The following is an 18,027-nucleotide window of genomic DNA, read 5'->3' on the forward strand; positions in this document are numbered from 1 at the left end:
AAGACTCCATCTCAAAAGAAAAAAAAAAATAGAACATCTGTCAAAGTTAACTATAAATCATCTTTTGAAGAGTACCAACACAGGATGATTGCCTGGATGGCAAAGTCTTAGGGCAGTCACAGTGAAAAAAAAAAAAAACCATGATTGACAAGGAAATTTGGTTAGCTCTGTGTCATATAATAATTTTATGTTAACAATTGTGATTATTAATGATGTTTTACCATGAAGTCAGCATGTTCTTAGAAGAGACATAAAATAAGGTTGCATGTTGACTCAGACTGAGGATAGTTATATTATCATATTAGTTATATTAGTCATATTAGAATTACAGGAGTTTCCCTTAATTTTGGAACACATACCAATAACATATTTACACAAATATAGTCCAAAAATAGTCAAACATGATTTCACAGTTGACAGCCTTTTCTGTGTGATTTTTATACTAAATGAGCCAAATTTTTACTATTTTATATTTGTGTATGATTTATGTCAAACCCAATTCTTAATGAATTTTTTTTAATTTTTTTTTTTTGAGACAGAGTCTCGCCCCATTGCCTAGGCTGGAGTGCTATGGCAGGATCTCAGCTCACTGGAACCTCTGCCTCCTGGGTTCAAGTGATTCTCCTGCCTCAGCCTCTTGAGTAGCTGGATTACAGGCGCACACCACCATACCTGGCTAATTTTTTTGTATCTTTAGTAGAGACTGGGTTTCATCATGTTGGCCAGGCTGGTCTCGAACTCCTGACCTTGTGATCGGCCCGCCTTGGCCTCTCAGAGGGCTGAGATTACAGACATGAGCCACCATGCCTGGCCTCTTAATGAATCTTTATAGACAAATCTATCCAATTTTAATGTTTGACCATAAGGTAATATTCTCATAAACCTTTTATAACTCTTCACAAAGTCCTTGTTGTTAGAGTAGATCAGTGCTTTAAGAGAAATCTGTCATTTTTATCTCAGTGTTCAATTTCTAGAAAAAATAATGCCTATTTAACTTTAGTCAGTATGTTGACACACAGAATCTCTTTTGCAATTAAATTTTAGCAAATCTTCCACAATTTGTTTAAACCTTCAGTTTTATTCTATCTAATCTAAAACATTCCTTTAACCTTTTAATCTAGGCAAAAAAATCCACATTTCCATGTCTTCTTATATAACCTTTTATCAAAAACATATTTCACTTTCTCTGAATTCCTTGCATGTAAAACTGTTTTTTAGTAGTCAAAATTAGATGTTACAGTGTTAACTCTTAGCAACTTTTACTTTTGATGAAAACCTTGGTAAGTAAGGAATTTTAATTACATACTGGGAGTGAAGTCTAGGACACAGACACAAGTGTATATAAGGTCTGACTCCAGTGTATTAATAGTTAGGGGGTGTGGCTAACTTGATGTGTCCCAGGCCTTACTTAGCTGTAAAACAGGCAAGTTGTACAGTGAACAGTCATAGTGGCATTTTGAGAAGTCTTAATTTAAGAGGCATAATGACCTTTAAATTGTACAACATTTCTTGCATAAATTTCCTTCAGTGAATTATTTCATGACTTATACAGACCATCTACAATATGTTTGGGCTTTCTGATTTGTCCTAAACATCCCTCTTTTTAAATAACCAGTCATTTTACTTTAGGATAAGAATTTACTATACAACATCTTTTCTTATATAAAATCTCTTTTCTTTATAACCTTTGTATATTTAGGCGACATGGCTAATTCCATATGTCTCAAGGCCTTATTTAGAATCTACTGGCTTCAAGATAGGTAAATTGAACAATTTTTAAAAGTCAAAGAGCCAATTTATGACCTTAAAATATTTGGTAAATCTAATATATGACCTATATAACTTAGATCAAATGTTTATATTTTGACGACTTTTTATTTTCCCAATGATCTTTAAAACTGTTTTTATTTCCGAAAGATTACTTGTCACATGAACTAAAAGGTGTTACACTTTTAACTTTTCTGACAAAATATTTGATTTACGCTCTTACTATTTTTAAACCAATTAATCAGAGTTCTTTCATATCACACACACAACACATGTAAATACATGTGTGACATGTATTAACTCCTGCTCGAAGGACACGTCGTCTCTTAATGAGGATGTCCCCTTTGTCAGCAGCTTTCTTCTCGGCCCGGGCCAACAGCCTCTGCTTCTCCTCTTGCTTTGTCTCTGGTCTGTACTTGTAGGCCAGCTTAAGCAGCTGAGTAGCTGTTTGGTGGTCCAGGCCCTGGGTGAACTGGTTAATCACAGAAAAACACTTTCAGCCGCCTATAGAGGATGGCTCTTTGCTGCTGCAACCTGATATAGTGGGGCCATTTCGGGTGAGGTCCCTTTTGGGCTGGATGTCCTGCCCAGTGCCACAATTCTTAGGCCTTTTCTCAAACAGGAAATTCACCACTTTCTTGGCCTCCTGCTTCTTCACAACAGCAGGGGTTGGAGCCACCTTCTTCCCCTAGGCCTTCTTTCCTTTTGGCATCTTGGGTCGGGGGAGGAGAGCTTCTTTGTCAGTTTCTTAATTGGATTACTAGTTTCAGCGTGGAGCCCAGGGCCAGGAAAGCATGTCGTTTTTATGGCCTAAGAAGTAAACAGAGCTGGAAAACAAAACAGATCCTCCTAAATTAAGGGTACCATTTTTAAATCAGATCTTGGATCTAAAAAGGAGAGAATTAGTTAATCCCAAGGGAAGTCTTATTTCTCAGTAGGGGTTGGGGATACCTCCATATTTCCTAGGTGGTCAAGAGTATGTTTCTCTGATCCAAATATGAAGAACTGAGTATTTCCCCATAATTGCCATTAGCCATTCCAAAAGTACAGTTCTCACCTAGTTAATACATGTGAAGTATCTTTTATAATGTGAAGTAATTTCTGATACCCCCCAAAGTCAAAAACATCAGATAACGCAATGCAAAACGAACAGAACCTTAGATTTTGAGAAGGCTCTATCCACCTTCAATTTTTGGAGTTTCATGAGGAAAAAGGGGTGTTTCTCAAAACAGGGCCTGTGGCACCTCTTCTGTTTTTCCCAAGGTGTCCCAGGCTCTGTTAGAGCTTGAATATCTGCTTTACTTAAGCTGACTTTTAACCACAGTGCTTTTTTTTTTTTTTTTTTTTGGAATGGAGTCTCGCTCTGTCGCCCAGGCTGGAATGCAGTGGCGCTATCTTGGCTCACTGTAATATCTGCCTCCCAGGTTCAAGTGATTCTCCTGCCTCAGCCTCCTGAGTTGCTGGGACTACAGGCGAGTACCACCACACTAGGCTAATTTTTTGTATTTTTAGTACAGATGGGGTTTCACCATGTTAACCAGAATGGTTCTATCTCCTGACCTTGTGATCAGCCCACCTTGGACTCCTAAAGTGCTGGGATTACAGATGTGAGCCAATGACCACAGTGATCAATGCTCTTTTAAAAAGTCCTTTTAAATTTCTTATTACCAGACTTTAGTCAGGTCAAACAGCCAACATCTCTGGCTTTTGAATTTTACCAAAAGTAACTTCACAGGTGTTCTGAAAAGAAAATTCAAGGTGGTTCCTGGAGGGGAAGAGAATCAACAAATGGTAAAGCTCACCCAAATATCAAATAAGAAAGTACTCATTCACTAAGCTGGGAATTGAATCCTGAACCTGGGCCACCATTATGATGGTGGAGACCAAGAGAAAATACTGTCATGTGGTCACAAGGTGGAGCTTCCAAGGCCATGACTGAGCACTTTTCTGGGCCATCTTGAACAGCAGCCTTAAGGGGTCCTAGGCCTGCATTCTATCCTAAGGTACCCCTCTTAATGACAGAACCATACAGAAAGACAAATTTATAGCTCAAAGTACAACAGATTTGTTACAGCTTACGACTAACCTCACAAATGCATTCCCATATTAATTAGAACTTTACATAGAAGATAAACAGTATTTTTTTTTCACCATTCATTCAATCAGTTTGCATAGAGAGGCTAGAAGTCTGGTCAGAAATTTGTACACTTTTACCAGCATGCCAGGCTTCTGGGTTCCATTTTCCCGAGTGGCCCTAGTGATGTGGCTGGCTGCACCACAGCCCCGTGGGCCAAGCCACAACAAAAAGAAAAATTATCTTTTTCTGGCCAGATCAAAATATATGTGACAACATAGACATTAGCCACTCTTCTTAGCAACCAATATGAAACTGGCAAGACTTAAACTTGGCCCCAGTTGGGCCCTGTCATTGTTAATTCAACTTAATAATCAGGAGTTTTATCTTGTGGTCTCTAGGCAAGATGGTTACTCTGAGTAATATAAGAAAGAGAAAAGAGAGAAAAAGCATTGTCTGTGGCAGGGTGGGAAGGCAAAGAGCTGAGGGGTCCAGAGAAAGACCTACCCATCGCAGCGATAATAAAAAGTTCAGGTGGCCGCTTCTTGGTAGGAAAGAGATTTTTTTTCCAACAGTCCCATTAGCACTTAAGTTTTCCCTTTTGGACAAGAAAAAGATCCGCATGTCCCATGGTCCTGTAGATGCCTAATTCTGTCACCCATAGCCATCAGCAAAGAGTGCAAGACAGACTAATCCAAAAAGAATAGCAATGAATGTCCCATAGTGTCAAACCAGTTCTTAGCTGAGACGGATTTTACTGAGAGGGGTCTCTAACTTTCTAAATCTTAGGAAGGAATATAACCTTTCTAAGCTCGGCCTCAAATCCAAGTTCAGTCAAGCATCCTTGTCTTTTATTAAGAGGAGCCTTTAACCCACTGTGTCTTAGGAGAGACTCTAATTCTCCTAAGTTGTGCCTCTAACCCAATCCCATCCTTTACTCAGGTATATGCACACCACTCACCCAAAGTCAGCCGATTGGTGCACACAGATGATTTTCCTCTGGGTCAGAGGTCTCTTAAGTATAGTCCCTTTGTGGTTACCAGAAAGATGTTACCGGAAAGAAGTTCTGATCCAGACCCCAAGAGAGGGTTCTTAGATCTCGCTCAAGAAAGAATTGAGGGCGAGTCCGTAAAGTGATAGCAAGTTAATGAAGAAAGTAAATAAATAGAAGAATGGCTTTCTCTATAGGCAGAGCAGCGGCTGCTAGTTGCACATTTTTATGGTTATTTCTTGATTATATGCTAAACAAGGGGTGGAATATTTATGCCTCTCCTTTTTCAACTATTTTAAGATAACTTCCAGACATTGCCATGGCATTTATAAACTATCATAGCACTGGTGGGAGTATAGCAGAGAGGACAACCACAGGTCCCGCTCATCGCCATGTTAATTTTGGTGGGTTTTATCCAGCTTCTATACTGCAAACTGTGTTATCAGCCAGGTCTTTATGACCTGTATCTTGTGCTGACCTCCTATCTCATCTTGTGAGTTAGAATGTCTGACCATTTGGGAATTCAGCCCAGTGGGTCTCAGCGTTATTTTTACCCAGCCTCTATTCAAAATAGAGGCTGCTCTGGTTCAATACACCTCTGACAGAGTCTGTGTCTGACTATGTGATAAATAAGAAAAGAGAGCACCATCTAAGTCATAATGGGAAGGGTGTTTCTTTCCATAAACTATTTCTAGAGAACACAAAGGATGAAGAATTTTATTAATCACAGCTATTTACCCAGATTGTTTGTGATTCATCATTCCCCACCTCTTTTCTTTGTCATATACATTTCTTCCATTTGACTTTTCCTGGGTTGTACTTTTTATAATAAACTAGTAAACATAACTACAGTGTTTTGCTGAGTTCTGTGAGTATCTTGATCTAATTATTGAACTTGAGGAAGGCTGTGGGAGTCCCCATTTTTTTTCTTTTTTGAGACAAAGTTTCGCTCTTGTTGTCCAGTTTGGAGTGCAGTGCCGTGATCTTGGCTCTCCGCAACCTCTGCCTTCCGAGTTCAAGCGATTTTCCTGCCTCAGCCTCCCTAGTAGCTGGGATTACAGGCGCCCACCACCATGCCCGTCTAATTTTGTATTTTTAGTAGAGATGGGGTTTCTTCATGTTGGTCAGGCTGGTCTCAAATGCCCGACCTCAGTTGAGCCACCTGCCTTGGCCTCCCAAAGTACTGGGATTACAGGCATGAGCCGCCGCACCCATTGGGAGTCCCCAATTTTTTTTTTTTTTATTATACTTTAAGTTTTATGGTACATGTGCACAACGTGCAGGTTAGTTATATATGTATACATGTGCCATGTTGGTGTGCTGCACCCATTAACTTGTCATTTAACATTAGGTATATCTCCTAATGCTATCCCTCCCCCCTCCACCCCACAACAGGCCCCAGTGTGTGATGTTCCCCTTCCTGTGTCCATGTGTTCTCATTGTTCAATTCCCACCTGTGAGTGAGAACATGCGGTGTTTGGTTTTTTGTCCTTGCGATAGTTTGCTGAGAATGATGGCTTCCAACTTCATCCATGTCACTACAAAGGACATGAACTCATCATTTTTTATGGCTGCATAGTATTCCATGGTGTATATGTGCCACATTTTCTTAATCCAGTCTATCATTTTTGGACATTTGGCTTGGTTCCAAGTCTTTGCTATTGTGAATAGTGCTGCAATAAACATATGTGTGCATGTGTCTTTATAGCAGCATGATTTATAAACTTTTGGGTATATACCCAGTAATGGGATTGCTGGGTCAAATGGTATTTCTAGTTCTAGATCCCTAAGGAATCGCCACACTGACTTCCACAATGGTTGAACTAGTTTACAGTCCCACCAACAGTGTAAAAGTGTTCCTATTTCTCCACATCCTCTCCAGCACCTGTTGTTTCCTGACTTTTTAATGATCGCCATTCTAACTGGTGTGAGATGGTATCTCATTGTGGTTTTGATTTGCATTTCTCTGATGGCCAGTGATGATGAGCATTTTTTCATGTATCTGTTGGCTGCATAAATGCCTTCTTTTGAGAAGTGTCTGTTCATATCCTTTGCCCACTTGTTGATGGGGTTGTTTGTTTTTTTCTTATAAATTTGTCTGAGTTCATTGCTGATTCTGGATATTAGCCCTTTGTCAGATGAGTAGATTGCAAAAATTTTCTCCCATTCTGTAGGTTGCCTGTTCACTCTGATGGTGGTTTCTTTTGCTGTGCAGAAGCTCTTTAGTTTAATTAGATCCCATGTGTCAATTTTGGCTTTTGTTGCCATTGCTTTTGGTGTTTTAGACATGAAGTCCTTGCCCATGCCTATGTCCTGAATGGTATTGCCTAGATTTTCTTCTAGGGTTTTTATGGTTTTAGGTCTAACATTTAAGTCTTTAATCCATCTTGAATTAATTTTTGTATAAGGTGTAAGGAAAGGATCCAGTTTCAGCTTTCTACATATGGTTAGCCAGTTTTCCCAGCACCATTTATTAAATAGGGAATCGTTTCCCCATTTCTTGTTTTTGTCAGGTTTGTCAAAGATCAGATGGTTGTAGATATGCAGCATTATTTCTGAGGGCTCTGTTCTGTTCCATTGATCTATATCTCTGTTTTGGTACCAGTACCATGCTGTTTTGGTTACTGTAGCCTTGTATAGTTTGAAGTCAGGTAGCATGATGCCTCCCCCTTTGTTCTTTTGGCTTAGGATTGACTTGGCAATGTGGGCTCTTTTTTGGTTCCATATGAACTTTAAAGTAGTTTTTTCCAGTTCTGTGAAGAAAGTCATTGGTAGTTTGATGGCAATGGCATTGAATCTATAAATTACCTTGCGGAGTCCCCAATTTTTAAACAGTAGCTCAGAAGCATAGATGAGCCTATGGGGTTTGTCACTGGCATCTGGAATGAGGACAATGTTGTGGGACTGAGATCTGAATCAGGGTCTGTGCTGACTCTGGGTGGTGTCAGAATTGAAATGTTAGACACTGAGTTGCTATTGGAGAATTGCTTGGTGTTCAGCAAACTCTACAGATTTGGTGGCAGAAGAAAGATATCCCAGAGCCCTGTCCTGGTATAAAACTCTGAGTGTCTGCAAATGGGAGGCTCTTCTCTCCTGCACACAGGCTTTCCCACTACCCATTGTCTTGGGATCCCAGGGCTCCTGCCAGGATTGAAGAGGATGAAAACTTCAAGGAAAGGAGCTCTGATGACAGACCCCCTTTTCGCAAAGCTGCCACCACAGGATTCCCACCCACTCCCAAATATGCCCACTAGACATTGATGTATCCACACCTCTCCCAGCACTAGGCACCACCCTCAGGAATTTCACTATAGCATTGTTGATTTTAGTGTTTCTTGACAAAAACCCACAAAAGTGTCTACAAGTCTCCTGGCATATCCCCACACGCAGACGCTGAATCTGCCACAGCAACCTGTTTTCCCCACCAAGCTAGGGTTCTGGGCCACCTGTTCATAATCTCATCTGCCTACAGGCACACAGAAATAAATCAGAGTCTAGCCCCACCTGGGCCACCATCTGTAGAACAAACAACTCCTTGCACCTACATTGCACTCTTCCCCACGCATGGATTTTTTTTTTCTTTTAACTTTTCTTTTTGGTTAAGGGGTCCATGTGCAGCTTTGTTATATAGGTAAAATTGTGTCATGGGGGTTTGGTGTAGATTGTTTTGTCACTGAGGTACTAAGCGTAAAACCGAACAGGTATTTTTTTCTGATCCTTTTTGTCCTTTTGTTCTGCATTCTCAACTAGGCCTCAGTGTCTGTCGTTCCCTTCTTTGTGTCCATGTGTTATTATTATTTAGCTCTTATAAATGATAGCATGCATTTGGTTTTGTTTCACTTTAGCTTTCTAAGGATAATGGTCTCCAGCATCATCTATGTTGCTGCAAATAACTTAATCTTGTTTTTTTTTCTTTTAATGGCCACATAATCTTCCATGATGTTTATGTACCGTACTTTGTTTTTATTAAATCTTCTATTTTATTTAATTAATTTATTTGGAGACTGTGTTTCACTCTGTCACAAAGGCTGAAGTGCAGTGGTGCAATCTTGACTCACTTCAGCCTCAACCTTCCAGGCTCAAGGCACCCTCTTACTTCAGCCCCCAAAGTAGCTGGGACTACATCCATGCACCACCATGCCCAGCTAACTTCTTTTTCTATCTTTTGTAGAGATGAGTTTTGCCATGTTGCCCAGGGTGGTCTTGAATGCTTGAGCTAAGGCAATCCACCTGCCTCAGCCTCCCAAAGTGCTGAGATTACAAGTGTGAACCACCTCACCCAACCATACCATATTATTTTAATCTAGTCTACCATTAATAGGCAATTAGGTTTGTTTTGTGTCTTTGTTTGTTTGTTTGAGATGGAGTCTTACTCTGTCAGCCAGACTAGAGTGCAGTGGTACCGTCTCACCTCACTGCAACCTCTGCCTCCTGGGTTCAAGCAATTCTCCTGCTTCAGCCTCCCATGTAGCTGGGACTGCAGACATGTGCCATCATGCCCGGCTAATTTTTGTATTTTTAGTAGAGACAGAGTTTTGCCATGGGATTACTGTACGCAGCCTATTATTGACTTTCTAATTACAGCCATTCTGATTGGTGTGAGGTGGTATCTCATTGTGGTCTTTTTTTGCTTGTTTGTTTTTTGCATTTCTCTAGTGATTAGTGGTGAGCATTTGTTGCACATGCTTGTTAGCCACGTTTGTCTTCTTTTGAAAAGCATCTGTTCATGTTTTTTGCCTACTTTTTTTTTAAGACAGAGTCTTGCTCTGTCCCAGGCTGGAGTGTAGTGGTGGGACCTTGGCTCACTGCAACCTCCGCCTCCTAGGTTCAAGCTATTCTCCTGCCTCAGCCTCCCGAGTAGCTGGGATTACAGGTGTGCACCACCACGCCTGGCTAATTTTTTTGGATTTTTTTAGTAGAGATGGGGTTTCACCATGTTGGCCAGGTTTCGAACCCGACCCCATGATCCGCCCGCCTTGGCCTCCCAAAGTGCTGGGATTACAGGTGTGAGCCACCGCACCCGGCCATTTGTCTACTTTTTAATGAATTTTTTTTTTTTTTTTTGCTCTGTATTCTGCTGCCTTGTTCTGTGAGTCTGTTTTTGTACCAATACCGTTCTGCTTTTGTTACCGTAGCCCTCTAGTGAATGTGGTTTGAAGTGGGGTAATGTAATGCCTCCAGCTTTGTTCTTTTTGCTTAAAATTGCCTTGGCAATTCAGGCTCATTTTGGTTCCATATAAATTTTAAAATAGTTATTTTTTAGTTAACAGTGTTTTGGTAGTTTGATACAAATAGCATTAAATTGGTAAATGTCTTTGGGCAGTTTGGCCATTTTAATAATATTGATCTTTTCTATCTGTGAGCATAACATGTTTTTTTAATTTGTTTATGTCATCTCTGACTTTTGTTGTTGTTGAGACAGAGTCTTGCTCTGTCACCCAGGCTGGAGTGCAATGGTGCGATCTCAGCTTACTGCAACCTCTGCCTCCCTGGTTCAAGCTATTCTCCTGCCTCAGCTTCCCAAGTAGCTGGGATTACAGTCACATGCCACCATGCCTGGTTAATTTTTTTTGTATTTTTAGTGAAGACAGGGTTTCACCATGTTGGTCAGGCTGGTCTTGAACTCCTGACCTCATGATCCGCCCACCTCGGCCTCCCAAAGTGCTGGGATACAGGTGTGAGCTACTGGGCCTGGCCACCTCTGACTTCTTTAAGCAGTATTTTGTCATTCTTGTTATAGAGATCTTTCACCTCCCTGGGTAGCTGTATTCCTAGATATTCCATTCTTTTTGTGGCAGTTGTGAATGGGATTATGTTTTTGATTTGGCTTTCGGCTTGGATGTTGTTGATGTAAACGGATGCCATTGATTTAGTACCCTGAAACTTTGCTGGAGTTGTTTATCAGTTTAAACAGCTTTTTGCTGAGACTATAGGGTTTTGAAGATATAGAATCTTGTCATCTGGACATAAGGATAGTTTGACTTCCTCTCTTCTTTTTTGGATGTCTTTTATTTTAATCTTTTTCCTGATTGCTTTGGCCAGGACTTCCAATTCTGTGTTGAATAGGAGTTTTGAGGGAAGGCATTCTTGTCTTGTGCCAGTTTTCAAGGAGGAATGCATCCAGCTTGTGTCCATTCAGTATGTTGGCTGTAAGTTTGTCATAGATGACTCATTATTTTGAAGTAGGTACCTTCAATGCCTAGTTTGTTGAGGGTTTTAAACATGAAGGATGTTAAATTATATTGAAAGTGTTTTTAGCATCTATTGAGATAATCTTGTGGGTTTTGTCTTTAGTTCTGTTTATGTGATGAATAATATTCATTAATTGTTGTATGTTGAAAAAACCTTGCATACCGGAGATACAGCCTACTTGATCACACTGGATTAACTTGATGTTCTCCTGGATTTGGTTTGCCAGTATTTTGTTGAGAAAGTTTTCTTCAGTGTTCATCAAGGATATTGGCCTGAAGTTTTCTATTTTTTGTTTTATCTCTGCCAGGTTTTGGTATCAGAATTCTATATAGAATTATGATATATATATATAGTATACAAAAAGAGTATACTATTCTTTTTGTTGTTGTTGTTGTTGGAGGCAGAGTCTCACTCTGTTGCCAGGCTGGAGTGCAGTGGCGCGATCTCGGCTTACCACAACCTCCACCTCCCGAGCTCAAGTGATTTGCCTGCCTCAGCCTCACGAGTAGCTGGGACTACAGGCCTGGGCCACCACACCCAGGTAATTTTTGTATTTCTTGTAAAGATGGGGTTTCACCATGTTGGCCAGGATCGTCTTGATCTCTTGACCTCATGATCTGCCCGCCTCAGCCTTTCAAAGTGCTGGGATTACAGGCATGAACCACCGCACCTGGCTGATGCTATTCTTATATAATGAGTTGAAAAGGAGTCCCTTTTACTCAGTATTTTAAAATAATTTTGGTAGAATTGATACCAGCTCTTTGTATATCAGGTAGAATTCACCTGCAAATTTGTCTGGTCCTGTTCTTTTTTTGGTTATTAGGCTATTTATTACTAATTCAATTTTGGAACTTGTTGGCTTATTCAGGGATTCTGTTTTGTTGCTGTTGTTATTGTTCAGTCTTTGGAGGATGTATCTTTGCTCCAAGGTTACAGTCCTAAACTTGGCCCAAATGAACTCTCTACTTATATTCATGTTGCCTCAGCCTTTTTTTTTTTTTTTTTTTAGGTAGACATATTACTTAGAGTATGCTAGAACAGCCTCTATGAGGAGATTTTTCCTTTGATTGTACTTTACTTGATGTAACACCCAAGGATGCAAGCCAGGTTGATCCCACCTAGAATCTGCACATAACATCTTGCTTCTGCCTGGCATTCACAAGACAGGGCCAGACTTTGGATTGAGAATATACAGAAAACCAATAGGAGGCATTTTCTGCATTGTGAGATGTCAACATAGACATCTGAAACCCCCCTTTGAGAATGTGGCTTTTTAAGCTTTTTAGATCTTGTTCAATGACCTGTTACAGTTATGTAAGAGGCTCCAGGTGTAAATAGAGTCTGATGACAGAATCTTTAAGTTTAAACAAGCATCTTAAGAGTGAGAGATCAAGGCCACAAAATATCCAGAACCATGACAACCACAACTATACCTACGTGTAAAATGTCATGCTGGAGCAGAGTATTCTTGTCCTTCCTCTTACCCAAAAGTGAATGAATCAGGATAGGTGATCCAGGTTCTGGAGCTCCGCCAGAGTAGTTCCATTTTCTATTTAGAATCAGCCTGAGTCTCTCCATCCTGGCTTATCAGTGGGCCCTCAGCCGTGGATCACTAAGAACCGTCTCACAATCACCTAGGCATCTTTGAGACATTTGAGGATGTCCAGGGCAGAACTGTGTCAGGCTGACAAGAGTGATTAATTCTGCTTCTCTCAGTATAAGAGAAAGAAGTAATCCTGTGTTTTTTACTCCCTTCATATAAGAGGTCACTTTAGTTGATACCAAGATGAGAGTTTCTCTAGTTTCCTAGTACTTAGGTGAAAGACAAAGAGGAGGTCTTGTGACAAATAAACTAATTGCTTCCATTTCATATGGTCATTCAAAACATAGATGAACCAGGTGCGGTGGATCATGCCTGTAATCCCAGCACTTTGGGAGGCCAAGGTGGGTGGATCACGAGGTCAAAACATCAAGACCATCCTGGCCAACATGGTGAAACCCCATCTCTGCTAAAAATACAAAAATTAGCTGGGCTTGGTGGCACGTGCCAGCTACTCAGGAGGCTGAGGCAGGAGAATCTCTTGAACCTGGGAGGTGGAGGTTGCAGTGAGCTGAGATCATGCCACTGAACTCCAGCCTGGTGACAGAGCAAAGTTCCATCTCTAAATAAATAAATAAATAAAGCAGTCATGATCCCTACCATCCAGGAACTTTTAGTCTAGACTAGCAACTGGGTACATGGTTGAATTAAGTATCGTATGGTTAGTACAATGAATAGATGTGTACAAAAAAACTTAAGCTTTATTTGGGCCACTTTTTTTGTATTGTTGTGACTTCTGATATCATCTGAAGGGATATTTATGGACAGGAGAATTGTTATTATTATTCGTGTTTCTTTTACCTTGCTAAGAATACATATATATCATCTGATAAAATTATCCTAGAAAACCTTGAGAGATTTGTTTAAGTTGCTTATTATTATATGTTATAACATTGAAAGGGCAGATTAAAGTTACATAAACTCTGGGATTTTAGTTTCTCTCAGGTAAGCTTAGGAAAAACTGAACTGGAAATACCCCAGTGGCATAGAGAACAGAATTCTACAGAGGGTCCAGTGCCTAACCCAGGTCTGTTTTGTTTGTTTGTTTGTTTGTTTGTCTAAGATGGAGTTTTGCTCTTGTTGCGCAGGCTGGAGTGCAGTGGCGCAAGCTAGGCTCACTACAACCTCCACCTCCCTGGTTCAAGTGATTCTCCTGCCTCATCCTCCCGAGTAGCTGGGATTACAGGCTTGTACCACCATGCCTGGCTAATTTTTGTATTTTTAGTAGAGATAAGTTTTCTCCATGTTGGTAAGACTGATCTCGAACTCCCGACCTCAGGTGATTTTCCCACCTAGGCCTCCCACAGTGTTGGGATTACAGGCGTGAGCCACCACACCAAGCGTTCGCCCCTTGTTTTTTGCTTTTTTCAGTTGGAGTCTTGCTCTTGTTTCCCAGGCTGGAGTGTAGTGGTGCAACCTCGGCTCACTGCAACCTCTGCCTCCCAGGTTCAAGCAATTCTTGTGCCTCAGCCTCCCAAGTAACTGGGATTACAGGTGCCTGTCACCACATCCAGCTAATTGTGTGTGTGTGTGTGTGTGTGTGTGTGTGTGTGTGTTTTCTTGAAATGGAGTCTTGCTCTGTCGCTCAGGCTGGAATGCAGTGGCATGATCTTGGCACACTGCAACCTCCATCTATGGGAGTCAAGCGATTGTCCTGCTGCAGCCTCCTGAGTAGCTGGGATTACAGGCACCTGCCACCATGCCCATCTGATTTTTGTATAGTTAGTAGAGACAGGGTTTCACCGTGTTGGACAGGCTGGTTTTGAACTCCTGACCTCAGGTGATCCACCTGCCTCACCCTCCCAAAGTGCTGCGATTACAGGCATGAGCCACTGTACCCGGCAATTTTTGTATCTTCAGTGGAGACAGGGTTTCACCATTTTGGCCAGGCTGGTCTTGAACTCCTGACCTCAGGCGACTCATCCACCTCAGCCTCCCAAAGTACTGGGATTACAGGCATGACCACCACACCCGACCAGATTCACCCTTTTTGGAGCCCTTATTTAGGTCTGGCCCCACCCTGGAGTCTTGCATCACAAAACTGATTTAAAAAAATGAGAGTTTTGGCTGGTGAATCCTGCTGCCTTTCTAGAGCTGGTGCTCACAATTTCAGAAACCCAAAAGCAGGTAAATGAGAAAAATAAACTGTATATATTGGGATCCTAATTTTTAAATTTTGTGTTAAAACCAGTGCTTACAGAAATATTCCATTTAGCAACTTGTTTTCTATTCCTGCAGATCCAGTAGTTGCTCCACAAGTAACAAAAAAGTAAATATAAACACAATAAAAATTTCTCTAAACTACATTAAATTCTTTCATTCTGTATCCCTCCTATCTGTCTATATTTAGCTTTTATTCTATACATTTTATTTTTAAAAATGACAGAGAAACAGATGAAGAAATAAAAATGCTGAACCCTTTATCTAAATCCTGGGAATTATTGAACACTTAGAGTCAACTTCCAGGGTGTTATGAGGATTAAATCACATAATGTGTTATTCCCCACATAGTGCTCTGTAACATACTCTTGAGCAGATAGTACCTGCTTAATAAACATTGCATTATTACATGTTTACATGTTGTTTTTCAAATGCAGAATTATTCTGAAATTGCTGCTTTCTGTTTCCTCTGTAAACTTTAAAGAGCCAGCAAAGAATACGAAACGTTTGGATGGAGATTGGTTGTCTCCATTTGTACCAGAAATATTTGTGTTGTGACAACAGAGCTGAGTGTAAGGGACTCTGTGCTGTGCCTGCTTTCTCTAACTACTGCTAATAATGAACCCAGGGGTAGCAACATCAGCATTGGCAGGGGACTTGTTTGAAATACCCATTCATGGACTTTTTCCAAACCTGCAGATTCACATTACATAGATTGGGACCAAAATTCCCAAGTAATGTTGGTTTTTTTTGAGACGGAGTCTCGCTCTGTCACCCAGGCTGAAGTGTAATGGCACGATCTCGTCTCACTGCAACCTCTGCCCCCCGGGTTTAAGCGATTCTCCTGCCTTAGCCTCCTGAGTAGCTGGGATTACAGGCATGCACCACCACGCCAGCTAATTTTTTATTTTTAGTAGAGATGAGGTTTCTCCCTGTTTGTCAGGCTGGTCTTGAACTCCAGACCTCAGGTGATCCGCCCCACTCCACGTCCCAAAGTGCTGGGATTACAGGCATGAGTCACTGCTCCTGATCCTATTACCAAGTAATTTTTAAGCTCATTAAAGCTTGAGAGGCAGTGCTTATCAGCCCACTTCTCTCATTAGGATTACATGGTGAAATCCTGACTCTACTAAAAATACAAAAATTAGCTGGGTGTGGTGGTGTGTGCCTGTAATCCCAGCTACTTGGCAGGCTGAGGCGGGAGAATCGCTTGAACCTGGGAGGCGGATGTTGCAGTGAGCTGAGATTGCACCATTACACTCGAGCCTGGTAAGAGCGTGAAACTCCATCTCAAAAAAAAAAAAAAAAAAATTGCAGAAATCTCTTTACTTGTGCCCTTTCCACAGTTTCTATTTATTGTTCTGGGTGGAAGCATCCATGTTGTTTTAATGAAGGGCCTCATGTGACTCTAAGCTGAGGCCAGAATCAAATATGAGGGCTTCAAAATACATTCATGAGAGTGAAGTGCCACCTTTGTACTAAAGGGTGGTCACAGGGCCCGTTCAGTTTGGGTTTGGTAGGGACAGGGCAGTGTGGTGCATATTTCCATTACTGTAGCAGAATTTGCTGGTGTCTGTGGCAGGGGAGGGCACCTGTGGACAGGAAAAGAGGAACACTTTTAATATGGCAGATCATATTTTTATTTCCATGGAGCAGCTCATTTTTTCCTGAATCTCTTCTGTTATAAAGGAGAGAAATGCATGGACTTTTTGGTCTTGTTCCTTCTGTCTGTGGGTGTGACACTAGTAGGTAAGCAGGTGGTGCTGATGCTTTTAAGGGAATTTTCTCAAGATGCAGGTGTTACTTGTCCAGAGAATTTTATCTGAAAAGGATTTCCAGAGAAGGAGGAGAAAGAGGAATAATGGCTTCTTTTCAGCTAAACATGTCTCAGATCAAGAGCTGTGTCCACTCTGCCTCCTGGAGTGCCATGTGTTTAGTACTTGGAAACCTTCTCTGCTTGTGTTTTTCCTCCCCAATGAGTTTGTTTCAGGTACTTTAAAAAATTCTTGTGATAGTCAAGGGTCTCTAAAAAATATTTGTTTCCAGCCGGGCACGGTGGCTCATGCCTTTAATCCCAGGATTTTGGGAGGCCGAGGCAGGTGGATCACTTGAGGTTGGGCGTTCAAGACCAGCCTGACCAAGATGGGTAAACCCCGTCTCTACTAAAAATACAAAATTAGACAGGTGTGATAGCACATGCCTGTCATCCTAGCTACTAGGAGGCTGAGGCAGGAGAATCACTTGAACCTGGGAGACAGAGGTTGTGGTGAGCCGAGATCACACCATTGCACTTCACCCTGGGCAACGAGTGAAACTGTCTCAAAAAAAAAAAAAAAAAAAGTTTTCCTATGTACCAGACCCTTCTCTATATCATGGCTTCTTATATGCAATGCAGAATTCCTACCATGAATTTATGATCTGCCATATTAAAAGTGTTCCTTTTGTGGCTGTTGAACATGGGAAGATATGGATACTCAAGATTCCTACTGGGGAAAAGCTGGGGTCCTTAGTAAAGATGGAGAACATATAATGTTGTGGTTTCATCTAAACCCAGGAAGTTGTGAAAAAATTATTAAGAGATACCTGCTCTCTAGAGTGCTAAAGAAAGACTACTTAAAATCATTATTAAAATTATGGAATGCGGGAGATATCTTGACCTTTGCATAAAACTGATTTTTTAATGGTTAAATTCAGTCTATAATTGACTTTTTGAGGGGCAATATCTCAGCAGTGATGCTGTGTTCTTCTGTGTGCATCAGCACATCACAGAAATTTGTTCTAGTGTAGTTGATGTTAATAATTTACTTGGTTAAAGAGCTCTGTGACTTTTTTTCACTATAGAGTTAATTATTTTTATCTTTATTATTAAGTATCTTTATACAGCTAATGTGCATAAACCATCACAATTAATCTGGTGCCTGCCCTTTTTTCTTAGGTTTTTTTGTTTTTGTTTTTTTTTGCATGTGTCTGTCTTTGGAAAATGAAGACACTTAATTTTGTATACAAGCCAGAAACATTGGGAAAAACACAGTCTCTTTCACTTGCCTAATGTTTGACAAAATAGTCTTCCTGGGATAAAAACATTGGCATTACTAGTGACCTTTTTAGAATTTTAGAAACTCAGACTTTATTCCAGATCTTCTGAAAAATATAAAAAAATCTTCATGGCAGGATCTCCAGTTTATCGTGCACATTTAAATTTGAGAGGTACCTTCTGACTCAACATGTTTTTCTTTGTCTGAA

The 18,027-nt window shown here is 40.8% G+C and overlaps 1 protein-coding gene across 1 annotated transcript in view; it reads left to right on the forward strand.

The window, feature by feature from the left end:
* LOC115931567 (zinc finger protein 91-like) overlaps nt 1–18,027 on the forward strand; it is a 101,679-nt gene that overhangs the window by 65,450 nt on the left and 18,202 nt on the right.

The sequence above is a fragment of the Gorilla gorilla genome, chromosome 20, assembly GCF_029281585.2.
Source record: "Gorilla gorilla gorilla isolate KB3781 chromosome 20, NHGRI_mGorGor1-v2.1_pri, whole genome shotgun sequence".
NCBI classification, from domain to species: Eukaryota; Metazoa; Chordata; class Mammalia; order Primates; family Hominidae; genus Gorilla; species Gorilla gorilla.